The sequence below is a fragment of the Pteropus medius genome, unplaced genomic scaffold (genome assembly GCF_902729225.1).
Source record: "Pteropus medius unplaced genomic scaffold, Ma_sr-lr_union100, whole genome shotgun sequence".
NCBI classification, from domain to species: Eukaryota; Metazoa; Chordata; class Mammalia; order Chiroptera; family Pteropodidae; genus Pteropus; species Pteropus medius.
Window position 1 is genome coordinate 642,190 of NW_024349125.1, and position 21,664 is coordinate 663,853.

At 44.3% G+C, this 21,664-nt stretch overlaps 1 pseudogene; it reads left to right on the top strand.

The window, feature by feature from the left end:
* The first annotated feature begins 9,102 nt into the window (after positions 1-9,102).
* On the top strand, positions 9,103-9,218 carry LOC120616928 (uncharacterized; annotated as a pseudogene).
* The last annotated feature ends 12,446 nt before the right edge of the window (positions 9,219-21,664 follow it).

Consider the following 21,664-nt stretch of genomic DNA (forward strand, 5'->3'; position numbering starts at 1 on the left):
GTTCTGTAGGTTCGAAGCCTCACTGGGCTAAAATCCAGGTGTCAGCAGGGCTGCATTCCTCTGCAGGGGCTGGGGGTGTGGAGGACTCCATTCACCTGTCTTCTCCCGCTTCTAGAGGCCAGCCTCACTCTTCAGCTCATGGCTCTTCCTCCATCTTCGTAGCCACAATCTCAGTAAGGTCTTTCTCACATGACTTCACTCCTACCTCCTCTTCTGCTTCCCTCTCCCACTTCAGATTACATCGGACTCGTGACTATAGTGTGCCGGCCTGGATAATCTAAGAAAATCTCCTCATCTTAAGGTCTGTTCTTGAGCAACCTTAACTCTATCGGCTGCCTGAATTCCCTTTGCCATGGAAGTTAACATATTCACAGCTTCCAGGTGCTAGGAGGCGGCCATCATACCTACCATACCAGTCCACAGCAAAATGAGAAAAATGACAGGATAGTGACTTTCCTATGAAGCTATTACGTTTTTTAAATTATAATTCTGGATGCATGAATGTCCTTGTGAGGAAAAAAAAAAAAGTAGGCAAACTGAAATTTTTCTGGTCCATAAAATTCTAACCTACAAGAAACAATACTTTGGGCCAAATAGTCTCATGGATGCATACCCGACTCCCTCCCCAGAGCATTGTCCGACAGCAGCCACGGTTGGCAACATCGAGGTGCCGCTGAGGAACTGGGGTCCTGAAGGACTGTGGCATGGCCGAGAATCGTGGAGATGTGAGGGATGCCGGTGAGGGATGCCCACTGGCTCCCTGATCAGCACCCAAGTCAGGCTGAGGAATGGGGGCCTAGGCTGTGAGCAACCTCAGGACAGCTATGGGAGGCAAGCTGAGGTAACTAACATGTGTCACCATCCTTAGCTGACAGATGGGGCAAGTGAGACGTATATATATATATACACACGCTTGCCTTTGACAAGTTATTCAACCTCTCTGAGCCTGTTTCTTCATCATCAATAAAATAAAGAGCACAACTTCAAGGGCCTTAGGAGCCTAACCAGCCAACCTACATCAGAACTGCGTAGTTTACATACACATGTTGCATTTTAAGTAAACAAATACCAGTTTTTACCTTACCTTGTGGAGAATAGCTTTCACATTTTTGAGGGTTAAAAAAATCACTATAATCTTTAACATAATCTGGCTTTTGGTGTTGCTATTGTCCTTGATTTTAGAGAAATAAGTTAAACCAGAAACAACTTTAAAGTAGCTTCTAAGTCTACATTTCAGTTTCAAGATGGTAATAGAAAATTCACTGAAGAGATAGGATAAATCCAGCCTTTGACAAACAAATTAATTTAGTTCAAAAGTTGTATATTTATAATGCTTTCAAACATCTAGTAATCTATTAGTTCCACAGGTATTTACCAACTGGTGAGGCCTCTTAAAATATCAGCAGATGATTTAAAAGAATAGAATAAAAAAAGAGAGAAAGAGAAAGTTTTGATTTTGGTTGATTGGTTTAAAAATCATATGAATCACTTTTCCATAGGTAGGAAAATTAATATATGGATATTGATGTATATATAAAAAAACATACAAAGGAAAAAATAACTGTGACTCTTGTCACTGCTACCCAGAAATAAATGCTGGTGATTTTGTGGCATCCACTTCTGTTGTGTCATTTTTAACCAGCAAGAATAAAGCAATTTTCACATTGTATTGCTAGCCCACAGAATCCTACCAATGTAACCAACTGACTTTAGTAGAAAACAGAAGATGTTTTAATGTTTTTCTAATCATTAAATAACATAATTCTCTCCCAATATTTATAGATGCCCAGCAATATCTGCTTTGACTTCATATTTTCTATTTTTTCCTCTCCTAGAAACTCCTGGAATCTTCTAGTATTTTCTACTGCACTAGTCTAATAGAACACAGCTTTTAGAACCACACCGAGATTCATCTTTGGTCACAGATACCAGGGAGCCCAGGAACAATGAATGTAGGGAGAGAAGGGGACACATGAGTCCTGTTCCACATTCCTGTCCTTCACGCGTTTATTTCATGACCACCATGGTAGCATGGTGGCTGGGGGCTCAGCCCTCGTCCCACCTTTCTTCTGACTCACCTTTCTGATATCCTTGGCCTGGAACACTAAACAACTTTACCAAACTCTCTGGCACCTGAACTTTCGCATGTGAGTTTGAGTTCATGACAGGTTTGGGAGATGAATGAGGAGGAAGAGTGTTTGTGATTTCTGGGCAAGCTGTGGATGGACAGCAGGAGGCATAGGGGGCTTCCATTTAGCTGGGATGGATGGCAGTGGGAAGGTGTGGTTTCTGGAGCTTGCAGCAGTGTGGCTGCTTCTCAGTTACAGAAGAGGGAGCAGCTCCTTGGTGGCTTGGTTCTGCAGTTGGCTTTGGGAATCATCCCTGAAAGCTCAATCCGTAGGTGGTTTTTTAGCCCTCCCACCAATTCTATAAAACATTTTGCCTAATTAAGCCGAACTAATTTACATTAGCTAGAGTGGATTCTGTTCTTTTTAGCTTAGCCCACACTGATACTGCTATTCTATCAGATCTACCTGGAGCATCTGCAAAGAATCCACATTGTACCAGGCAGGAAGGGTCTTCAGAGAAGTAATGTAATAGATCACAACGTGCCACACTAACGTTAAGTCAGCAGCCGTAGGAGCTAAGTACTAATCTTATACAGAAGAGGAACCTGAGTCACAGATGGATTAAATAACTTGCATGAGGTCACTCATACAGAAAGAGGCAAAGCCAAGCTTTGTCCCTGCACAGTTCAGCTCTAGGGCCTACAGTCTTTAAACTCACTTATGTACCCTGTCCATCGTACCTACAGTTTGGGCAAAGTCTGATAGTTGGTTTGATGTCTCATTTCTTTTGCACAGGATAAAACCAAACACTGTAATTATAGGCAAACCTCAGAGATATCGCAGGTTTAGTTCCAGACCTCTGCAATAAAGTAAATATCACAATAAAGTGAGTTATGTGAATTTTTTTGGCTTCCTAGTGTATATAAAAGTTATATTTATGCTATTCTATAGTCTATTAAGTATGCAATAGTATTATATCTTAAAAAAATGTGCATACCTTGATTAAAAAATACTTTATTGCTAAAAAATGTTAACCATCATCTGAGCTTTCGGTGAGTCATAATCTTTTTGGTGGGAGGTCTCCCCTGGATGTTGATGGTTTCTGAGTGATCAGGGTGGTAGTTGTTAAAGGCTGGAGTGGCTGTGGCGTTATCTTAAAATAAAAATAATGAAATTTACCATGTAAAATAAAACAATGAAGTTTGCCATGTCGATTGACTCTTCTGTTCGCTTGAATACTTAGAGGCCATTGTGGAGTTATTAATTGGCCTAATTTCAATACTGTTGTGTCTCGGGGGGTATAGAGGCCCAGGAAGAGGGAGACAGCTGAGGGAAGAGCTGAGCAGTGGAGCAGCCAGAACACACACAACAATTATTTGTTAAGTTCACCATCTTACACGGGCGCAGTTTGTGACGCACCAAAACAATTACAGTAGTAACATCAAAGATCATTGATCGCAGCTCACCATAACAAACGTAATAATGAAAAAGTCTGAAGTATTGCCAGACTTACCAAAATGAGGCACAGAGACATGAAATGAACAAATGCTGTTGGAAAAATGGCTCCGATAGATTCGCTCAAAGCTGGGTTGCCATAAACCTTCCATTTGCTAAAAAGGAAAAAAAAGCAATATCTACCAAGCTCAATAAAGTCCAGGGCCATAAAATGAGGTGTGCCTGTACAGTTATGAAGTGGGCTGTTTCTTGACTCATTGATTTTGTTCCTCCTTATTTGAGGGTTTGTAAATTAGACCTGAGAGGTTTTCAAACCCCAAATCAAACAAGGGGCCCCGAAGATCACACTTCTATTATCTTTTTCTATGTAGAGTATTTAGACTCTTTTCTGCCCTCCCCCAACATGATTCTCCAGCAGAATAATATTCCACAGGAAGCCCATTTAGCTCTTAGAAACTGATTTCTTATGTCCTGCATTTAAACTCTGGAATATTAACCAAATGATTACTACCACAAAAGACATTTTCAGTCTGTGCCTGGGCATGTGAATAACACACCCTACATAGTTCTTGCTTTCTTTGTAGGGAAGATTAGTGGGAAAGTTGCTTTTCTCTTCACTCCTCCAGAGATAATTTATCACTATTTGAAGAGTTGTAAGTTTCTGTGGTTGCTTGGTTTGGAATTGCCGCAGACATTCAGATTTCCGCAAAATTCCATTTCTGATCTGCAAGGAATGTGACTCAACTCACCAATGTCTTCCATAGAGCAAAACTAGCCCTATTAATAACATAATCCTCAGCGCCTAATGACACCTAGAGCCTTGCCACTGACGCTATCAGTCTCTTGATTTCATGATTTCACTGTATACAGCTAAGGTCTTCCCACCAACCCCTGCCCTGCTCCATCCAGCGCAATGCTAACTTGATGGAATTAAAAAATGCCAAAACCACACAAAGGAATGTAGGCCTGGGTGTAGCACTCATCTGCTAAGCATGAAATCTTTCCCCCGTGTGAGTGTTCCACAAACAAGGTCAGTCCCGAAAGCGATACCACCTTAGCCAGGGAGGAGCTGATGGCGCCATTAAAAACTCTTGCCAGCACTTACCTCAAACTATGTAAATACAAAACTGGTGCTTGTGTTTATTTAAAGTTATTGGCATCAGGCCCACTCCTGGTAGACAAAAATTATCTTGTTTACAGCAGCATCCAGATGATGGACAAGACTCTGTATAATATAAATCGAACTATGGAAGGGGGGAGCACTCGTTAGCATAAACAGCTTTCCTCAAGCAAAAACAAATCCTGCCAAGACTCAAGCTGGAATTCATTTATTATCCAGCTCTAAGCTGACTTGTTTCAACATTAAACAACTGCAAAAGCGAAGGGACAAGAACTGATGTCCAAGGGCATTACAAGCCTGTCCCTTCGACTGCTAACATTTTTACAAAAGGTGTTTCTGGCCTTGTCGTTTTGCAATGTTCACTTCTCTGCAAATGCTGTCACTCGTGTCACCTCACAGGATGGTGTGGCTGTGGACTGTGCATGCATATAGAAGGCAGGAAGGGGCCAGGAGACCACCTCAGACTTGCCATTGTCCTTTCAAAAGCATTTGGCTAGCAGATAAACCTATATTGGGAACTTCAGCGAATTTCACGATATAGAAACAGATACTAGGATTTCAGCGTAAAGGTACAGAGCTCTAGTTGGGTGATGACTTCTGCCCAGTTCTGGGATTCAGACTGGCCCGGGGAACCACAGGGCCCTCTGGGAAAGGTCATCTAAGTGAAGAGAGAATCAAGCAGACAAGCCAGCCTCAGAGAGAGGAGTGACTCAAGGCCCTGCCTGCTGACTCAGTGGGAAAAGTTGGGACTGGGAAACACAACAACCCTCCAGAAGAGAGTGTGGACATGAGAAGGAAGAACAGCCGTGATGGAGGTTACACCGAGAACCTCCCAAGGAAAAAGAAACTCTGGTGGGGGGCGGTGGGGAGAGGAAAAGGGCAAGAGGAAGATCAGATTCCTGCCTCAGTTGTTGGGAGTCCCCTCTCTCCTGCACAGCACAGGTGACACCAGGTAGAAGCGGCCAGTGGAATTTTGTTTCTCTAAAGCCAATTTTCCTCTCAGGGATTTTCTGCCTTCATTGTCTGTTTCTCCTCTAGATTTGGACCGCCTACTTCTTTATCTTGGTATCCCTGATAGCCCTAAAATGGGAGGGTTCGGCACTGGGAGTTATTTACTCTATCTGCTGGCCCACCTGCAGTCTGCTATCTCCTGGGGCGGCCGGGGTCCTGAGTGCTTTATGGCTTATTTAGAGGCTGTTATGCTTTCACTCTTTGAAAAAATCTCTCCGAAGCCTCAAGTCACCCAGAGAAGACACTTTTATCCCCGTCATCTATTGGCCCAAACCACTTCCCCATATATGTTCAGACTTTCGGCATCTGAAGGTATGTCGTTTTCCCCCAACCTAAGCCGCACTGCTGTCCTGGTGGCTTCACCATCCCTGAGACTTATCTCCACTGACCCTCACCTTCCTGTAACCTCATGCACACAAACATGTCCCCCTCAAACAGGAAACCCCACCCTCTGACTTCTCTCTGTCTTGCCCACTCACCCCCACTCCTACTCATGTGCTCTCTGATTTCACAGAGACTTCCAGGGCCATGACTTCTCATCTATCTGGTCCCACTTAATTCTGTGGTTCAGGGTCTCTCACAGGTTGCAGTAAAGATGTCAGCCAAGGCTGCAGTCATCTCAAGTCTTGATTGGGGCTGGAGGGTCTGCATCCAAGATGGCTCCATGCCTGCTGCTGACAGGAGGCCTCAGCTCCTTGCCACAAGCACTTCTCCATCATTACGACATGGCAGCTCACTTCCCCCAGAACAAAACAAATGATCCAAGAAGAAGCCACAAAGTCTTTTGCGACCTAGAGTTGGAAGTCACACACTGATTCTTCTACTACATGCTATTCCTTAGAAGTAAGTCACTAATTCCAGCCCACACCAAAGACCACCTATGAGAGGAGTGTCAAAGAATTTGTGGACATACTTTAAAACCACAACAGTTGATCTCATTCTTTCTCTTTCATGACAGCAATCACTCTACTTTCCTGTCCCTTGATGGCAGCCAGAGTCAACTGGTGAGAACTTAACTTGTATGGGTCTTGTTATCCACTTTCTTTGCTTCTGTGTTTGGGCAGTTGAGCCCTGATGGAGACAAATCCTAAAAACGGGCCATGGGACCAAGCTGTTGTGTTATCTCCAGCCAGTCAAGCTCTTCCTGCGTCTGGTGCATCTTCTCCAAGACCCCAGGTGACTCTTACTGCTGTGTCCTGGTGGCACATCTAATATTTATCTCTCTCCTCAGTACTGATCACCACCTACCCACTCCCCTCTCTCTTAGTGGACAATTTGCCTCCGACTCTGTTGATGACATCTGCTTCCTCCCGTCTTTCACAAATGAATCTGTATTATACACTATCTTCCCTCACATCTTAGGGGAGGAGGAGCTTCTTTCCTTTTGTTTAAGCATGATCATTCCTTATCTAATTCTCCATCCTTCCAGCAATCAGCACAGATTCCTCTCAATCTTTAACCTTTCTAGTGGGTTCCACCTTCCACTCCCTCCCCCATCTATATAAAAACTCGTGTTGGTTCCAGTCTTTTTTTTTTTTTTTTTTTTTTAAGACAAAAGAAAATAATAACCCATTCTTGGCCCAACCTTCCCCTCCTCCCACCTCCGGAAGACATGCATAGATTCCCTTCAGAGACTGTCTGTATCTCCTTCACTTCACAGTGAACTTCTAGAAATAGTGGTCTGCACTCTTGGTTTCTTCTTCCCTCCTTCTGGCCACCATCCACCTTTCAACCTATAGCAACCCAGCGTCCACCTCCATGGCCTCTATATACATCAGGGGCCACCACATGGCAAAACACATAGGCATCGTATTATCCTGTCTTGTGTAGATAGCCCCAGTCTCCCTTGGTGATATCTCCTTTCCTTTTGGGTATACTTTCTTACCCCATTCTCCTCTGGCTCCTCATTCCCCTTTGGCTCCTCTGCCTCTTCCTCGAATGTCCTTTGCCTTTCTGTGGGATCTCACCAAACTCATGTCATCCTCACCTTGGCATTCCTCAACTGCACTTCTAGCCCAATCCTTGATTAGGAGCTCAGAATCTATTATCCAGTCCTTGGCACTGCTCCCATCTGGATGTCACACATGAACCTTAACCTCAACATGTCCAAAACTAGACTGATCACATTTCTTCCCAAACTTGGCATCCCTGTCTACCTGATCACTCTACCCAGAACCTGGGAGAACTTCCATCTCCCCCCACCCCCCATGACTAATCAATTAAGTAATCTTGGCAAACAAAACAATTACAACAAAATGTCTGAGGCCATACTTCTGGGGTTCACAGCTGCCTCTGCCACCTCTCAACCTGCTGGCACTGGGAGGCTCTTAACCTCTGTGCCTCTGTTTTCTCATCTCTAAACTGGGTATAATAACAGCATCTATTTCATACGGGTGTTGTACTGATTAACTGATGGGTATAGGCAGTGCCAGAGAGTAAGAGCTGGGTCAGGGTCGGCTCTCACTCTCTGGTCCTCTTCACCCCCAGGGATGGACACTGCCCGGGCAGTGCTGCTCAAAGTCTACTCCACAGACTGCGGCCAGTTTGGGAAATGTTCCTTATTGGTCTGTAATGAGATAAGTGCAGAAGTTGAGAGTAAGCATTTAAAACTGTTATATAGCAATTTGACAGGATCATTTTATACCTGTTGAACCTAATGATAAAAAATTGTTTGTTTTTTTCTATATCAAAAGACCAAAAATTAACAAGTGTTGGTGAGGATGTAAACCTTTGTGCACTGTTGGTGGGAATGTAAATTGGTGTAGCCACTGTGGAATAGTATTGTGGTTCCTCAAAAAATTATAAATAAAATTACCAGATGATCTAGCAATTTTATTTTTGGGTATATACCCAAAAGAATTGAAAGCAGAAACTTTAAGAGATATCGTACACCCATATTCATGGTGGCATTATTCATCATAGCCAAAAGACAGAGAGACTTAAGTGTCTATTGACAGATGAAAGGATAAACAAAACGTGAAATATTATTTAGTCTTAAAAAGAATGGACATTCTGACTCATGCTATGACATGGATGAATCTTGAGGACATTGTGCTAAGTGAAACAAGCCCATCTCAAAAGGATAAATACTGTATGATACCACTTATATGAAGTACCTGGAGTAGTCAAATTCACAGACAGAAAGTCAAGTGGTGGTTGCCAGGAGCTGGGGGGAAAGGAAATGAGAGTCGTTGTTTAATAATGTAGTTTCAGTTTTGCAAGATAAAAAGGTTCTAAGATTGGTTGCACAACAATGTGAATGTGCTTAACGCTACTGAAATGTACACTTAAAATGGTATATTTTATGTTATTTGTATTTTACCTGAATTAAAATATTTTTGATTAAAAAATTAAGGCTTGGATGTGGTTCCATAGTGTAGCGATTAGCATGTCTGCTTTACATGCAGAAATTCCTGGGTTCACACCCCAGTGGAGCCATAGTCTATGGTCTATGGCCATGCCACCCTGAACAAGCCCAATGTCTGATCTTGGAAGCTAAGCAGGGTCAGGCCTGATTAGTACTTAGATGGGAGACCACCTAGGAAGACCAAGTGCTGTAGGTATAAATAATAACAACAACAACAACAAAAACTAAGGCTTATATTTTGTACGTCTTTAAAATTTTTCTTTTTCTAGTATTTTTACAAAGATATCCGTACAGGAAGGACTGGAAACAAAATAAAATGGGTCCTTCACTGCACGACACGAATGCTTCCAGAAGCACCGCCCTGGGCCAGGTAGTCCTCCCATCCTCACTGGTCTGCTTGCCTCACTGTCACCCCTCTCCAATCCGGTTCTCAACTTGTGGCCACCGTGATCTTTCTAAGGAGCGAGTTTAACTTCATGTCTGTCTTTACAGTTTTCCAGTCTTTTTTGTTTGCTTCAAGAAAAACCCCGAAGTTCTCAGCTGGACACACAGGGTCCTCTGGGCTCCAGTTGGCACTTCTGTCCAGCATCGTGGCTCCTCATCCCAGGGATGGGCCTGCCACTCCTCCATGGCCCTGGGGCCTCGGTGTCCCCTCTCTGAGGCACTGGCTCTCCTTTTGTTTGCAATGCCTTGGCCCCTGTGTCCCACCCACAAGCAATTCTTGCTTGCCTGTAAAAGGCCACCTTCTCCAGGAAGCTTCCTCTGAAGGTCTAGGCATCACTGTTTCCGCATCCAATGATTAGCCAGGGGGAAAATGAGCCTCCTTTGCTTTGAGGCAAATGTAAGAGGGTAGGCACTTTGGCCACCGGGGGGGAAGCTTTAGGCAAGCAGTCTACTTGACACTCCTCAAATGATTCCTGGAATGTGTTCCTGCCACTTGCCATGTGGTATCTCCCCAACCCCACCCGTTCCCTGCTGTGGCCTAAGTCTCTCTCTTCCATCCTGCTGGGGGAACCATTGTGCTTCCTGCGGGAACTGTTCGAGAGCCTTCTCTGAGTACCTGGATTCCAATTATGTGCCCAAACCGCCAAATAAATTTTTCTAATTGCTCCAAATGATAACTGCAGACAGAGGCATCTCTTTCGTTTCATGGTGGCTACAGAAGGGGCAGCATAGTCCTAAGGCCAGCCTCCTGGTGTGTGTGTGTGTGTGTGTGTGTATGTGTGTGCGCGTGCGCGCGAGTGTGTGTTTTTAAAAAATTAATTCTTTATTATACATAGACCCAGCATAGGAATTAGGAATTATTTATGGTTTCCTGCAGTCCTCCCAGGTATAATATGTCAGATTCAAACTGGAAACTATGTCTGGGATGAAATCTTACTTGAAACAGTTTCTTGTGGTTCATATATTAATGACTGATGACTGGTGGGTTTACACAAACAAAACGAATATTATAATTTTGTGGATAAGCAAATAAATTACTTTTATAGGATTTAGGCACTTTCCACGGAAGCTTTGATTTATCCAAAGAAGTGCCTATGCATACACGTTACTAAATTGCCAACTTGCAACTCTCGAGGCCTGGTTCTTGGATTAAACAGGAGGCAGACTTCCTGTTTAAACGGGGAAATATAAAATGCTTGATAAATAGAAAGATTCTTTGTTGACATTCTTAAGCCAGCTGGGAGCCTTGAGAATTCGAGATTTGACCTCCATACAAGGGAACGGACCTTTCACAGGCCATCCAGTGCCTGGCAGGGATTGTGGAGGACAATGGCATGCTAGAGATAGCCAGCATTGTATCTTGGCCACACGGAAGCTCTCTGGCTCTGCCAGCCCTTGGCTCTTGGTGAGATCTCTGCTGGTTTTAAATTGCTACAAGGTATGAGCAATCCTTTTGAGTTTTCATAGCTCTGGAGCATGACATTACTGACAGATAAAAAGACTTCCACAGGATAACTATCAAAGCTGATGGGCTGTATTTGTGTAAATACCCAAACAAACCCACCAGGGAGCTATATGGTGAGAGACAAACTCTCTGGAATCTGAGGCAAAGATAAACAAGCCAGTGGCAGCGACAGAACCAGATTTCATAGGAAATATTCTTCGAAGAAGCTTTTGCTGGCACAGACCCCATGAAGAGAGAGAAGGCTGTGGAAAAGAAGCCTGCTCTTAGTAAAGCAGGCTTGGCCCGGTTCCACTTGCCCCAAGTGAAATGGGGCTCTTTCCTGGAGATTTCAGTAGAAGACGTGGAAGTGACTTTTCAGACCTGGGGTTTCTGATCTTTCTTTGATGAAGGGAGGTATGTGGGGTACTGGACTCAAGGCCCAGAGTGTGTGTGGAAGGCTCCGAGTGCTGGACACCCAGGCCCTGCCTGGGAGCTTTGAGGAAGGGGAATGAGGAAGCCATCAGCTACTCCCTGCCCCCAGGCGCAGGCCTTGTTCAGCTACAGGTCTCTAGAGGGTCGCACCTTGTCAATGACCCCATAATGTGCCACTGAGGAGTTGGGAGCAGATGATTTAATATTTCTACCCTTATTTGATTCCAACGTTGTCCAGAGTAAGTTAGATCTAATCATTTTTAAAAGATGGGACTGTGTGCTGTTAATGTGAATGGAGGATGGCCAGCCTGACCAGGCTTGGGAGCGAGGGGTGGGGTGGGAGGTCAGGTCTGCAGTGACCAGGGATGGATTGTGTTACTGCTGAGCTGAACTAGGCAGTGGGTCCCCAGGGATGGGAAGGAAAACGTGCTCAGGGATCTGCATACTTAATTTTTATTTGCAAATAGTTATGTAAACACATATGCAAGCTGGCCACTGCCTGGAGGGTTCTGGCATGTAGTCAACCCCTCCTGGGGGTCTTGGTCCTGGGGTGCCTCAGCTTTATAGCATTTGGAAGGCAACTAGATTGGGGCAGGCCATGGACTTCGCTGATGCCGGGAAATTATTTTCTCTTGGATTCAAGCCCTCTTTTCCTTGTTGAGAAAGGGAGACAGCTTGTTCTGGCTGAGCACTGGTGAGAGATACATCATTCTGGTTCTTTTGGATGCCTCCAAGCCCCCAGCACAGACCTATGAGTGCCCTTGGTGGACAAGCAACAATTTAGGCCTTGGCTCAAGTGTCGCCTCCTTAGGGAGACCTTTCCTGACCAATATTCCCAAACAAACAAACAAACAAACAAACATAAAATGACTCATCCTGGCCTAATTCATTGATACCACTTAATCCTACCTGGAAATGTTTCTTTTGCTTGTTTATTATCTTTGTCCCACTGGACATGAGCTCCATGAGAGCTGGGACCTTGTTTTCATGGTTATTGCTCTATCCTTGGCATTCCTAAACAGTTCCTTAAAAAATTGTGGAATATTAATGAATGTGCTTTAAAACGTACATAGGATTTATTTTTATAATGTGGTTAAGACACACAGAAATGACTGGCCTGACAGAAACAACTGTAATGAAGGAAGGAGTCTATATGCACAAGTCCCCAGAAACAGGAGGCACAGCACAGCACGCAAGCCACCTGGGGAAGCTCCAGGGTCCATCAGCTGGCGGAAGGTGAGGGGAGAAAGCATGGGCATAAGCCTTTATTGTGGTTTTCCTGGGAAGGAATGGGCGAGGCATGGTAAGTGGCTGAGCAGGTTTAGGATTAGACAGTTGGACTAATTTGTGGGGGTCTCTGGGCTATGGTGGTGACCCTTAGTTGTCTAGTACGTGGTGATTAGGGCAGATGAATACTGCCTCCTGGAAATTTTTCTGTTTCCATTTGTCTTGAAATCAACATGTTTCCTTTGGGTGGTTTTACCAATGGAATCCTCAGTGGGCATGATTTTTTTTCTGATACTACTGCCTCTCAATGTTTTATTGGAGTACAGCATACATACAGAGAATTGCATCTATCAAAGGTTCACAAACTGAACACATGCAGGAAGCCAACACCCAGATCAAGAAAAAGGACTTTACCAGCAATTATAGCCCCTCTTGTATCCCTCCCGTTTCCAATGGTAACCGCCATCCTGACATCCCATAGCATAGGTTAGTTGTGTCTTTTTCGCATTCATATAAATGGATTCAAATTGTGTCTAGCTTTTTTCTAATTATGTTTGTGAAATTCATGCATAAGAAAGTTGATTCTCATTACTGTGCAGTATCCCATTGTGTAGATATTTCACAAGTTATTTATCAATTCAAATGTTAAGGAGCCTTTGAAGAATTTTCAGATTGAGACTACAACCTCTCCACTAGCTTTTCGCCCTCTGGTGTGACAGTCAGTCTTTTAGTTGTGAGAAATAGAACCGAACCTAGATAAGTTGATTCAGAAAGATGGATTGATTGGAACCATTCTATGTACAGAGTAGGAGGAAAGGGCGGGTATAGCCAGGCTTTGAAAAGGATGTGAATCAGGGCTCCCCCTACTGGGGAATCCTGGCAGCAAGAAGGTGTGGACGACCTCTCTAAAACAAAAAAGTAAGTCACTCCACTTGCCTGGAGCCAAGTTTCCTATCTATATTGTGTGGGATATAGGAATATGTGGTCTGTAGGAATTTTATAATGTTTCATGGAAAAAAATTAAAAAAGACTCTACAGTTAAGTCAGTTGGAAAAACTCGTTAAAAAAGCTGATTCTTCTCCAGACCTTTAATATGAAAAAGCATGTTTTAACCTTCCAGGAGGGCAATGGTTCCCAAACGTGACTTTTCCCATGGAGCATAAATTTACCTTTTAAAGGGCATTCATGTTCCATGGAACACAGGTTTGGGAAATGCCAAGCCAGAGCAGAGTGGGAATGAAGGGGAGAAGTGGAAAATGTGTTTGGGGCTGAGTTCCCAATGCAAAGATTAGAATTTGGGATGTTTTTATTCTAGAAAATAGGGAACCATAAAAATAAATGGCAGTGTCGTACTTCAGGAATAAGTCTGTCAGGTGTTACAACAATACCGTATTTCTGTGTGAGTTTTGCAGGTCAGAGAGTACATTCGAGCACATTACCTCGGTCTCCCTGAGGGTGGGAGTTATCAGCCCAGATGACAGATTCGATCATTGGTGCTTTGGGCTCTTAGCAAGCTGAGAGTCCTGGACAGACAAGGTATGCAAAGTGAATCAAGCTGCCCACTGACCCAATTTAAGACTTGGTTCTAAACTGTGATTGTAATTTAAGCATGGATGTGGGTAAGATCACCCGGGCGAGAACGTAGAGAAGAAGGCCTAGGGACACGGCTTGGATAATATCAACATATAAAGGCACGCAGATGAAGATGGACCTGCAAAGAATTCTCATAAAGAGCAGCCAGAAACATTTGAGGAACATCAGGAAAATACTGAGCTATAGAGGCCCAGGCAAGATGACATCTCAGAGGAGGGAACAGGTCCGTGTTGCAGTGCTTCAGAGAGGTCAGGTAAGATGAAGGCTGGAGGACATTCACTGGACTTGTTGCCATGGTGGCCGTGGCAGTGTGGGGTACACAACTCAGATGTCCCTTCAAGAGAGAACCTGCCCCAAAGAGTGCAATGACTGACGGCCTCTAGCTGTGGGTGATTCCAGGGTCTGCCTGAGTGTTTGAGCAAGCCATCAGCCAGCGACTGAGCCAAGTGATGATATAAGGGCTCATATTTCTGGCCAAAGTGAGTAAACTCTGCACTTCAGCTCCATATAGGCTGCCTAGACTTTCTCAGAGCCGCCTGCAGCCCAAAGCGCTTCCTACGCTGTTCCCTCCACGCCTCTCTCCTTCATAGGTATTAGCCCTGGGACGCAGTCGGAAGGCTCTCCTACCTCCTTCTCTTTGCCACTTGATCTTCCACAGGTGTTACTCAGAGTGAATCTTGTGTATCTGAAACTCCACCTCGGAGTCTGCTTCTGGGAGGACCTTAATTGATTTGGCCATTGATGACTTCAGAGAGATGTTTAGGTAGATTTATGATGCTAGAAGCCAGACTAGAGTGAATTAAGAGTGAGTAGAAATCGATAAAATAAAGCCCATGAGTATAAACAATTCCTTTAAGGAGGCTTGGGTGAACCAAATGCTTTTGGCCATTTGAGATGGAGCATCTTCTAAGCATTCCTGCAGTCCTCAGAAAGAGGTGAGCACCATATAAAAGAAAATCAAAGTAATAATGATGATTCATTTTCTCTTTTGTGGGCACATCTTTCTCAAAGCTGCATTTCTTTTTTATGTCTTTGCATAAAAGAACATCCCAACCAAGCTGGTCGATTAGCATTGCCTCCTCCTTTCCATTTATTGGATAGTCATCAACTTCTCACTTTCTTTACTGCCCTTACTGGATAATATAAAAGCTGTTTGAAAGCCCTTTAAGATATAAAGGAGTTAACAAAGTGCTAAAATCAGCACTTTTCAGAAAAAGATAAACTTGGAGTGTTTTCTCCAATAAACATTAACTAAAGGAAATTCTGGGATGCACTTCAGCTAGTAGAAAAGGTCCGTGATGGACAGTCTGAGAAGCAATAAGAATTGATGAACAAAGAAAGTAAAAATACTGGCATAAATGTAAACAGAATTATCTGTATAAAACAACAACAACTGCGATGTCCTGTGGGTTTCTTTCTTTTTCTTTCTTTTTTTTCTTTTCTTTCTTTCTTTCTTTCTTTCTTTTTTTTTTTTGAGATAAACATGATTAAAAGAGCACATAAATTGGGATAGGAAGCTTGGAGTTAAAAACGTTCTAAAGTCCTTGGGTTGTTTGGGAAGAGGGTAAAAACACTGATTACCCGCAGGTTTGATGTGTTTAGTATGCATGCTAAAATGTTTAAGGAAACAAAACAAACAAAAAATAGAGTGTTTGCTTTTATCCAAGGATAGAGAAAAACAGAAATGAGAAAAATACTCCAGTTTCCAAGGCTTGGGCAGATCTCATTTGTAGAGCGTGCACCTGACGTATGGACTCCTGGGCCTGAGAGGTGGCCAAGGGGTAGGTATCTGGCAGAGCTGCAGGGTTATATGAACAGAGCTGGGATGTCCACATCATTGTGAGTGAGGCCCCTCTTAGCTGAGTGATGGAGCCATGGGCAGAGAGGTTCTAGGTTGGGGCCTCCATTTGTAATCTTGGCCAGGGTTCCACAAGTGTTAGGAAAGGAAATTGGGAAGGAAGGAAGGAAGGAAGGAAGGAAGGAAGGAAGGAAGGAAGGAAGGAAGGAAGGAAGGAAGGAAGGAAAAGGAAAAGGAAGGAAAAAAAAGAGAGGGAGGAGGGAGGGAGGAGAGGAGGAGGAGGAGGGAGGGAGTGGGGAGGGAGGAGGAGGAGAGGAGGGAAGAGGGAGTGGGAAGGGAGGGAGGAGGAGAGGAGGAGGGGAAGGGAGGGAGGGAGGGAAGAATAGAGGGAAGGAGGGAAGGAAGGAGGGAGGTAGGAAGGAAGGCCCTCTAAAAGTGGCAAGTAAACGACCACCCATCCTAACTGGAATGGAACTGCTCCTAACCACCCGATCGGTTAGGAGCTACCAGGCAGGAGGGTGGTAGGCATTTCTGACTCTGAATCCCAGATGAAGGAGTAAGAAATCTTGAGGCTCCTGGCTTTAGATTAGGATAACTCTAGGGCACAATTTACTCTCCAGAGTTTTCTGTGAGATTAGGTTCAACCTATGTCCACTAGATGCAGCCTGAAATCACACCCTTTCTTGGTTTCCTCCTTTTCCTTCCCAGCTTCCCTCCCTCCCTCACCCATCTCCCCTGATGGTACTTCTTTAATACTTCATATGCAGACCAATCTTTGTCCTGGGGCTGCTTCTAGAGAACCAAACCTAGACCCAGGAAACTCATGAACAAAGTGTGTGTGTGTTGTGTGTTTTTTGTGTGGTTTGTATATGGCGTGTGATATGTACATGAGCATGGTGCATGTGGCATTTATGTGGTGTGTATATGTGGTATGTGTGTGTGTACTGTGGTATGTGTTTTATGTGTGGTGTGTGTGTGGTGTATAGTGTATATGTGTGCGGTGTATATGTGTGTCATGTGTGTTCTTATATCCAGGGTGTGAAGTGGAAGAGGATGAGCTTGTGACAAAGACAGTACCTCTGACCCTGCCATTTGTTGCTGAGTTTGCTTTATTCACCTATGCATTCAATACCCCAGAAGAGGGGACCTGCAGGAGAACTCTCCCACTTTCCCCCACAGCTTTCTCTTCCCCTTTCAGTGATTCCTGCTTCCAGCTTCCCCTCTGCCCCCCGTACCCATCCCCGCCCCACCTAAACCAGTTATTAAGCTCCCCATCAACCCAGCTTTGCTCTATTATGTTGGAACTATCACAGAACTCTGAACCTTACCCTCTACCAGTAGTGGTTACTAAAGAGAGCCTGCAGGGCTGAGGCCTGAAACAGACCCGCACTCCCTTCTGTTTGTTTGTTCCTGTTCCTGTCAGCATTGCCCCCAAATCCTTGTGACTGCAACAGTGGCCATGGTTTCCTGTTTTTGGGTTTGCTTCCCTCAGTCCTAGGACCAGCATCATCTCCTCTGTCAGAGAGCTCAGACCCACTGACTGGCACATTCAACTCAGAGATGTGAGCTCATCTCTGCGGAGGCCCACCTCAGGCCCAGCCAGGCGCTAAGGTCTGGTTCCAACGCCTCAGGCAAGGCCCCTTCTCCAAGCTTCTAGAACCTGGGTTCTCAAAATCCTAGCTTCTTCCCTTGGCTCCTTAGAGACGCTAGCTATTTCCTTCAGGTACAATATCTGTGTCCCTTTTAGTCCATCATCACCCATTCAACTAATTCACTATGTTAAATGGTCTCTTCAAATAAGGGGTGTAGTTTGTCTTCCTGACTGAACCCTAACTATAAGAACTCTCTGCCATCACTCACTGCCATCACCTGCTCTGTTTCTTTTAATTGCTTTTAATGCTTTTTATGCTAACATCTAAAAAGTACGGACATTGATGCTTTGGGGGAAAAAATCAATGCCGTTTCAAAATGGAGCACTCAGGTTCTCAACACTGAGCTTGTATCATGCCCATGGCACACACTCTACTAATCAAATGGGCCTGGGCTGTAATGAGAAGGCATCTGCCTCAAATAGAGACTGAAAGGTTTTCCCCCATCTCCTCTGGGTATAGAACAAGAAATACTGGAAGACGTGAAGTATACAAGATTTAGATAAGACTTCAAACCATCGTGATGGGAGGAGTTGCTGGGTGCTGGAATCTACAGGTGAGCCACATTATTAGGACCACATGCTCTAATAACCTCTGGATGTCGATCAGAAGAAAACGTAACCAGAGAATGTAACCAAGGAAGAGTGGCTTTCTCTTTCTCAAGATGAATCTTTCTAACTTTCTGGTGAGGGTTGTTTTAGTATCAGCGTTTATCTACAGAGACAGTCAAACTCTCAGGTATCCTTAGTAACTTTACTTCTATTTTCTTAAACACTAATTGCTTCCCAGAAGAGAACAGAAGAAACCACCTAAAAAATGTTACTAACTATTGCTTCAGTAACCAAAGTGAATGAAGCCAGCTTTTGAAGGAGAGTAGGACTGAGTGGCAAGATGGAGACACTGGGCCTGAGTGATGTTCACTGAGCTTCCATACCAAACCACTTCTGAAATCAGCCTTATACCAGTAATGTTCCTTTTTGTTTAAGCCAGCTTGTGTGACTTGCATTAAAAGAGTTCTACCAGATACAAAAGATTTCTTTAGAAGACTTAAGGAAAAGACTTGAAGCCGTTGCAATGGTTTAGGCATTGGAAAGGAGGAAGTAGGGTCAAGATACTTAAAAGGTAACATCAGTAAGACTTGGTTACTGAATACACATAGTGAGAGAAATGGAAGCATCTAATAAAAAGATGGTGCTCAGATTTGGGTATTAAGGTCAATGACTGACAGTAAAATCATTGAGTTAGGAGTTAAATATAGGAGAAAGACAAATGCAGAGTTAAAGATAATGAATTCCATTTTGAACACGAGTGTGAGGTGCCCATACATCATCCAAGGCAGTATGGTCACACCGAAGCAATGGGGTTTTGAGTCTGAAACTCAGGAGAGATGTCAAGGTCAGTGCTGAGGATGTGCGATCGCCCACTTAAAGATTAGTTAGAAGCATGAAAATGAATGGAGATTCTACAGTGTGAGACTAACCCTAGATTGAAGGCAGCATCTTAGGAAACATAGGGACAAATTGAGAAGAGGGAGCCCACTAAAGAGACCAAGAAAGTACTGGCACAGAGCTGCAAGGACAGCCAGGAGCACAGCCTTCAAGTAAGGGAGCAGAGCATTAAAGGAGGTAACGATTTGCTGTGTGATGTCATGGGCCACCTCATCTCATCTAGGAAAGCAAAATGAGTTCTTTTCTGAATACACTTGGGCCAATGAGGAAGACTTTAAATAATCGATGTCCTGACTTCCCTTCATCCATTTTGCTTATATGCTCTCCACTTCCTGGTCACCAGCACCTCCGCCAAAAGGTTGTGAAGAAAATTACTAAAACAGAGATTCTGACGAGGGAAAAGAAAGCTTTGGGGTTGCTTGGTGCATGCTGCTCTGCCTCTTTTTATGAAGTGACTAGACCATGGCCAGGCACAGGGGTGGAATCACTTTGGTTACTGAAGCAATAGTTAGTAACATTTTTTAGGTGGTTTCTTCTGTTCTCTTCTGGGAAGCAATTAGTGTTTAAGAAAATAGAAGTAAAGTTACTAAGGATACCTGAGAGTATGACTGTCTCTGTAGATAAACGCTGATACTAAAACAACCCTCACCAGAAAGTTAGAAAGATTCATCTTGAGAAAGAGAAAGCCACTCTTCCTTGGTTACATTCTCTGGTTACGTTTTCTTCTGATCGACATCCAGAGGTTATTAGAGCATGTGGTCCTAATAATGTGGCTCACCTGTAGATTCCAGCACCCAGCAACTCCTCCCATCACGATGGTTTGAAGTCTTATCTAAATCTTGTATACTTCACATCTTCCAGTATTTCTTGTTCTATACCCAGAGGAGATGGGGGAAAACCTTTCAGTCTCTATTTGAGGCAGATGCCTTCTCATTACAGCCCAGGCCCATTTGATTAGTAGAGTGTGTGCCATGGGCATGATACAAGCTCAGTGTTGAGAACCTGAGTGCTCCATTTTGAAACGGCATTGATTTTTTCCCCAAAGCATCAATGTCTGTACTTTTTAGGTGTTAACATAAAAAGCATTAAAAGCAATTAAAAGAAACAGAGCAGGTGATGGCAGTGAGTGATGGCAGAGCTTGCCCCTGGGTGAGGAAAACTATGCTTTTTTGAACGCTTTGAATTTCATACATATTATGCATTTGTACAGAAAAATAATTAAAAATTATATTAAAAAGCCATAGCACTACTGATAGGATATGTATTCCAGGAAGAAAAAAGAGCATATGTATTACATAATAGGTATCTTTCATTCAGAAATAGAAAGTAGGGGATTCACTAGAGCAAACACTGGTCAGATGGTCCCTGTGCATTGCAGTCTCTGAGTCTCTGCCTGTTTTATCCAGGTCATGGAAGGGTGGGTGGGGAGAAATCACCTTAATTCCTAGGCAGGAAATGGGGGCCAGGGCCTCTTGTGGTGTGATTTGTGGGTCCTGAAAAGGGGACCACGGCTGAATCCTGATTTCCCAGCCATTACTTAATAATAGAAATCTCACCTCTCCAGGACAAAGGCATCCCAGACAGTGCCTCATTCGCATGCAAAGGAAGTGGCAAGAGGCTGATGCTTGGCAGGGCTGGGGATGGGAGGGCACTGGGGGTGTGGAGGGCTCTAAGGAGCCTGTGTTTGTGGAAGAAGGAGGAGAATGTCACAAGTCTGTTGTGGGGTTAGGACACCTGTGGTGTCTGCTGGATGCAGCCAAGCAAGAGGAGGGTAGAGGAGGCTGTCAGGTGAGCACCAGGAGGAGGAGCCAAATGTGGAGACTGTTTTAAGTTGTCCATGCCCAGAAACTCAGATGACTAATCCGTTAAAAGCAAATGGAAGAGCAATGGGGCCTCTGAGGCACTCAGGATCAAACTTGACCTGACATCCACCTGCCCTATCCACTCAGTTAACAGATGGTCAGTGCCACCTGGCCCTCAGGACACAGCTGGTGCCGTGGGTCATTCCACGCTGTTAGGGCCATCAGGGCTTTCTGCAGAAGTGCGCTGAAATGGTGGAGAAACAGACTCAGAGGTGGACTGCCTGGCTCTGGATTGCCTCTGCTGTTCACAAGCTGTGTGACCCTCGGTGCCTGAGTTTCTTCCTCTATAAAACAGAGATGATAATAATACCCAGAAGGGTTGGTGGGCAGTTAAATGGGAAAATCCACCTGACATTTAAAAAATGACACATAGTAAGTCCTCAATAAACGTGAGCCCAAGCCCTCAGAGCCCAAGTCCCCCTCCCTCCCCTGGCCTGCTCAACAGAGGAAAGATGAGGTTTACAACCGCCAAGGTTCCTGTGTGTTTTAACACGCGCTTCGGGGGAGCAGTGTGGAAAATGGATTTAGGGAGGAGGAGGCTAAAGCCTAGGAATCCACAGAGAAGTCTGCAGGCGTCCAGGTGGGAGGTAGAGGGGTAAGAACTAAGCCCTGGGATTCAGGAAACATTTTGCAGACGTTCTCCCTAAGACTTGATAACAGGTTGGGAATGGGCACTTGTGGAGGAAGTTGGAAGGTAGGGAAGGCAGCTTCAGGGAACATTTTAGGGGGTGTGGGCGGGAGACGT